Genomic DNA, 6,000 nt, shown 5'->3' on the forward strand with positions numbered 1-6,000 from the left:
GCCCGAACCTGGGTAAAACTTCATGTCTCCTGCCTCCTGTTACCATCCGGCCTAGACGCACAGTCAGGGACCCCCTACCCGAGATCTGCCGGTTTTGACACCGACATTGGTGCTTTCATTGAGAGTTCCTCTGTGTCGTCGCCGTTAGGCTTGATGGCTCCTACTATCATCGATAGCGATGCGGTCCAGGGTGAGACCTTCCTCCCCGGACAGATCTTTGTATTCGGCGGCTTTGCACTGCGGGCTAATTCGCTTGGCCATCTGGAGCAGATTGAAAGCTACGCCCCTGGCCATCAGGTCATATTTGGAAGTTTGAACTACACGGCCGACATCCGCGGAGACTTGATCTTCGACGGATTTGAGCCATAGCCGGGCGCGCCCCACTGTCGCGATGAGTATGACCTAGCTCTGCCGCTGAATAGTACCCCAGAGGCCGCGCCCGCATCTGCTCCGACCCTTAGCTCGGAGCAAATTGCGCCAATCGAGGACGGGTGGCTAGACACCACCTCAGGGGCTGCAGTCTCGATGGCGATCGAGCCAAACACCAACATAATCCTCTGCGCAGCCCGTGACTCCAAGGTGTCAGACTCTTTCCTGGACTCCGAACCGTCCGCGCCCCTGCCAATCGAATCCGATTGGGCGCCGATCATGGAATTCACCGCCGCGGATATTTTTCAGCACTCGCCCCTCAGAGACATTCTGAATTCATTAAGGACTCTCTTTTTGTCAGGAGAGCCATGGCCGGATTATGGCCAACAGGATTGGGATGCGGAAGACGAAGAAATTCGACGCCCACCCACCACCCACTTCGTAGCCACTATCGATGATTTAACCGACATGCTCGACTTCGACTCTGAAGACATCGACGGTATGGACGACGAGGTAGGAGACGAACACGAACCAGTGCCTATAGGGCACTGGAAAGCCACCTTGTCATATGACATATACATGGTGGATACACCCAACAAAGGCAATGGCGGTGAGATAGCGGAGGATGACCCCTTCAAGAAGCAACCCAAGCGCCGACATCAGCGGCGCCGCTCTAAGTCCCACCAAAGCAAAAGTGGTGATACCGGCACAGGAGATAATGACACTTCGGATAGCGCCGAAGAAAACAACAATGCCCCCCAGCAAGATTTAGAGCAGGGGGGTGAAGGAGCCAGCTCTCTTGAGAGAGCGGCAGATGAAGAGGAGGAGGATGACAATTACATGCCCCCTCCGAAGACGAGGCAAGCCTCGGCGACGATGAATTCACCGTCCCAGAGGATCCCATCGAACAAGAGCGCTTCAAGCGCCGGCTTATGGCCATGGCAAATAGCCTGAAGAAAAAGTAGCAGCAGCTTCAAGCTGATCAAGATCTGCTAGCTGACAAATGGACTGAAGTCCTCGCAGCCGAGGACTATAAACTCGAGCGCCCCTCCAAGAGTTACCCAAGGCCCAGGTTACTACCCCGACTGGAGGAAGAAGCATATGATATGGCTGATCGGCCACCTCGTGGCCGTGATAGAGAGGCATTCCAGCCAAATGCTCAGCCTCCACCCCAACACCATTCAAATAAAAAGGCATGGGGAGATACGCCAGACCTGCGAGACATATTGGAGGACAGGGCAAAGCATTCAAGATCGATCTACGGATCATGAGGGTGCACCACTCTGCGAAACGACAAACGTCACGCCGGATACAATAAAAGCAAATCCGGTCGGGCCAAACACAGCGGGCAAAACCCATTCGAGTTGCGTCGAGATATAGCCCAGTACAGAGGCGCCGCACATCGCTTATGCTTCACAGACGAAGTAATGGAATATCAATTCCCAGAAGGTTTCAAACCTGTAAACATTGAATCATACAACAACACAACAGGTCCCGCAGTATGGATTGAGGACTTCCTCCTCCACATCCACATAGCCTGCGGTGATGACTTACATGCCATCAAATACCTCCCACTAAAGCTCAAAGGACCAGCGCGGCATTGGCTTAATAGCTTGCCGGCGGACTCCATTGCTGTTGGGAAGATCTGGAAGCCGCATTCCTCGATAAGTTTCAGGGCACTTATGTGCGACCACCAGACGCCGATGATCTAAGCCACATAATTCAGCAGCCAGAAGAGTCGGCCAGGCAATTCTGGACTCGGTTCCTTACAAAGAAAAATCAAATCGTCGACTGTCCGGATGTGGAGGCCTTAGCAGCTTTCAAGCACAACATCTGAGACGAGTGGCTAGCCCGGCACCTTGGCCAGGAAAAGCCGAAATCTATGGCAGCCCTCACGACGCTCATGACCCGCTTTTGTGCGGGAGAAGACAGCTGGCTGGCTCGCAGTGATAACATATCAAAGAACCATTGTACCTCAGATACCAAGGACGGCAATAGCAGGTCACGTCGCAACAAGCATAAGCACCGCATTAACAGCGAAAATACTAAGGATACGGCAGTCAATGCCAGATTCAAAGGCTCTAAACCCGGTCGGCGGAAAAAGCCATTCAAACAAAGTACGCCGGGTCCGTCCATCTTGGACCGTATACTCGATCGCTCGTGTTAAATACACGGCACCCCAGACAAGCCAGCCAATCACACCAACAGGGATTGCTGGGTGTTCAAGCAGGCCGGCAAGTTAATTGCCGAAAACAAGGACAAGGGGCCGCATAGCGATGACGAGGAGGAGCCCCGGAAGCCGCACACTGGAGGACAGAAGAGGTTTCCTTCGCAAGTGCGGACGGTGAACATGATATACGCAACCCACATCCCAAGAGGGAGCGAAAGCATGCGCTCAGGGACGTATATGCGTTGGAGCCAGTCACCCCAAAGTTCAACCCTTGGTCCTCCTGTCCAATCACCTTCGATCACAGGGACCACCCCACTAGTATCCGTCATGGCGGATTCGCCGCAATGGTTCTAGACCCAATCATCGACGGATTTCACCTCAGTCGAGTCCTTATGGACGGCGGCAGCAGCCTGAACCTGCTTTATCAGGACACCGTGCGCAAAATGGGTATAGACCCCTCAAGGATCAAACGCACAAAAACGACCTTTAAGGGCGTCATTCCAGTCGTAGAGGCCCATTGCATAGGCTCCATTACACTGGAAGTGGTCTTTGGATCCCCGGATAACTTCCGAAGCGAAGACTTAATCTTTGATATAGTCCCGTTCTGCAGTGGTTATCACGCGCTGCTCGGACGAACCGCATTTTCTAGATTCAATGCGGTACCGCATTATGCATACCTCGAGCTCAAGATGCCAGGACCTCGCGGAGTTATCACAGTCAATGGATCTGCAATGGTATCATCGGCACCTGTAACTGTTTGGAAGTATCTATGAGTCGCGAGGACTCAACAATCTCAGACCCGCAAGATCAAGACTATTTAAGCTTATGGGTAGGAAAGGGTAGTGAGGTGGGGCTGTAGCAAGCACTAGCATATATGGTGGCTAACATACGCAAATAAGAGCGAGAAGAGAAGCAACGCAACGGTCGTGAAATAGAAGTGATCAAGAAGTGATCCTGAAACTACTTACGTTCAAGCATAACACAAGAACCGTGTTCACTTCCTGGACTCCACCGGAAAGAGACCATCACGGCTACACACGCGGTTGATTCATTTTAATTAAGTTAAGTGTCAAGTTCTCTACAAACGGGTATTAACAAATTCCCATCTTCCAGATAACCACGGGCACAGCTTTCGAAAGTTCAAACCCTGCAGGGGTGTCCCAACTTAGCTCATCACAAGCTCTCACGGTCAACGAAGGACATTCCTTCTCCCGGGAAGACCCGATTAGTCTAGGAATCCCGGTTACAAGACATTTCGACAGTGGTAAAACAAGACCAGCAAGACCGCCCGATGCGCCGACATCCCGATAGGAGCTGCACATATCTCGTTCTCAGGGCAACACCGGATGAACACTACGTACAGTTAAAACTAGCCATCAAGTTTCCCCGAGGTGGCGCCGCAAGTGGATCTGGTTCGGACCAACCCTTAAAGAAGCACTGGCCCGGGGGGGTTAAAATAAAGATGACCCTCGGGTTAATTACTCCTAAGGGAAAGGTATAGGTTGTTAGAAAAATGTAAAACCAATGTTGGGCCTTGCTGGAGGAGTTTTATTCAAAGCAAATTGTCAAGGGGTTCTCATAATACCCAACCGCGCAAGGAACACAAAATCAAGGAACATAACACCGGTATGACGGAAACTAGGGCGGCAAGAGTGGAACAAAACACCAGGTATAAGGCCGAGCCTTCCACCCTCTACCAAGTATATAGATGCATTAATTAAATAAGAGATATTGTGATATCCCAACATATCCATGTTCCAACATGGAACAATCTTCAACTTCACCTGCAACTAGCAACGCTATAAGATGGGCTGAGCAAAAGCGGTCACATAGCCAAACAATGGTTTGCTAGGAAGGTGGGTTAGAGGCTTGACATGGCAATATGGGAGGCATCATAATCAAGTGGTAGGTAGCGCGACATAGTTATAGAGAGAACAACTAGCAAGCAAAGATATAAGTGATTTCTAGGGTATGGTCATCTTGCCTGAGATCCCGCAAGGAAGAAGAACGAGTCCATGAAGAACCAACGGATGTAGTCGAACGAATCCTCACAACTCCGAAACGGAACCGAAGCTAACGAGAGAAGTAACCCAGAAAGAAGCAAGTAACATAGTAAACAACCATCACATGAACATGACATGATGCACAACCAAGTATGATGCATGTCCGGTTTAATGAGGCATGGCATGGCAAAGTGCACAAACAACACTACAAATTAAGTGGAGCTCAATATGCAACGAGTTGCATATTGACGAAACACCACATGATTTATTTAGTTCTCTCTCGGTTATGTACTCAACAATGTTAAATGTTGTTAAACATGGAAAGAGGTGAAGCATAATTAAACTAACTATTTTAGGCAAGTTTAAATGAGGTCGGAAACATCCAACAACAATTCCGGAAAACTCCTCGTGTGCAATTTATGGATTTGGTACTGTTCTGCCCTAAACCATATTTTAGAGCTATTAAACATGAAAAGTAAGTTCATCATGTTAATCTAGGCATTTTTCTACCCCATTTACATACAAAGTTTATTAAATTTGGAGCTACGGTTATTTAGTTATGAAATAAATCATTTTAACATGGCATATGAGCAAAATTAATGCAAACAACAATTTAAACATTTTAACATGCATGAAAGTGGCATATTATGAAACTAGATAAAATTATAAGCATGTTTCGTATATAACTTATTTTAAACCGATGCACGGTTCTGAAGTTATTATATGCATGAACATGAGGGGCTTTTCTACAAAACTGTAAAACACTCGAATAAACCTAAAACCGCAGCACAAAAAAAGGTCTATGGGCCGAAACTGGTGCGCTGCTCACATTGGGCTCTCGGGCCAGAAGCATGAGCGGCTGGAGAGAAGGCTGGGCCGGACCAATGGAAGCAGGGGAGGGCCAAGGCTCGGTCAACGCGAGAAGGACCCGGTCAAGCGGCGCGCTCGCTGCTGCTCGATGCAGTCGGCAGCAACGGAGATGGAGGCAGGGGCGTCCTGGGTGGCCAGTTCGCCGGCGGCTTGCCGGAGTTGACCGGAGTAACGACGAGGTGGCGAGGTCGGGGCGCCGTTGGTGTGGTTGGAGGCGGCCATGAGTACGAGGAGCTCGGGGAAGCTCCTGATGGCGTGGGGCTCGGCTGCTGCGCGGGGACGAGGAGGTGATGACTGATACGTCTCCAACGTATCTATAATTTTTTTATTGTTCCATGCTATATTATATTCTGTTTTGGACATTATTGGGCTTTATTATACACTTTTATATTATTTTTGGGACTAACCTATTAACCGGAGGCCCATCCCAGAATTGTTGTTTTTTTTGCCTATTTTAGGGTTTCGGGGAAAAAGAATATCAAACGGAGTCCAAACGGAATGAAACCTTCGGGAACATGATTTTCGGAACGAACATGATCCAGAGGACTTGGACCCTACGTCAAACAATCAACAAGGAAGGCACGAGGT

Source organism: Triticum dicoccoides, chromosome 4A, assembly GCF_002162155.2.
Source record: "Triticum dicoccoides isolate Atlit2015 ecotype Zavitan chromosome 4A, WEW_v2.0, whole genome shotgun sequence".
Classification (NCBI taxonomy): domain Eukaryota; kingdom Viridiplantae; phylum Streptophyta; class Magnoliopsida; order Poales; family Poaceae; genus Triticum; species Triticum dicoccoides.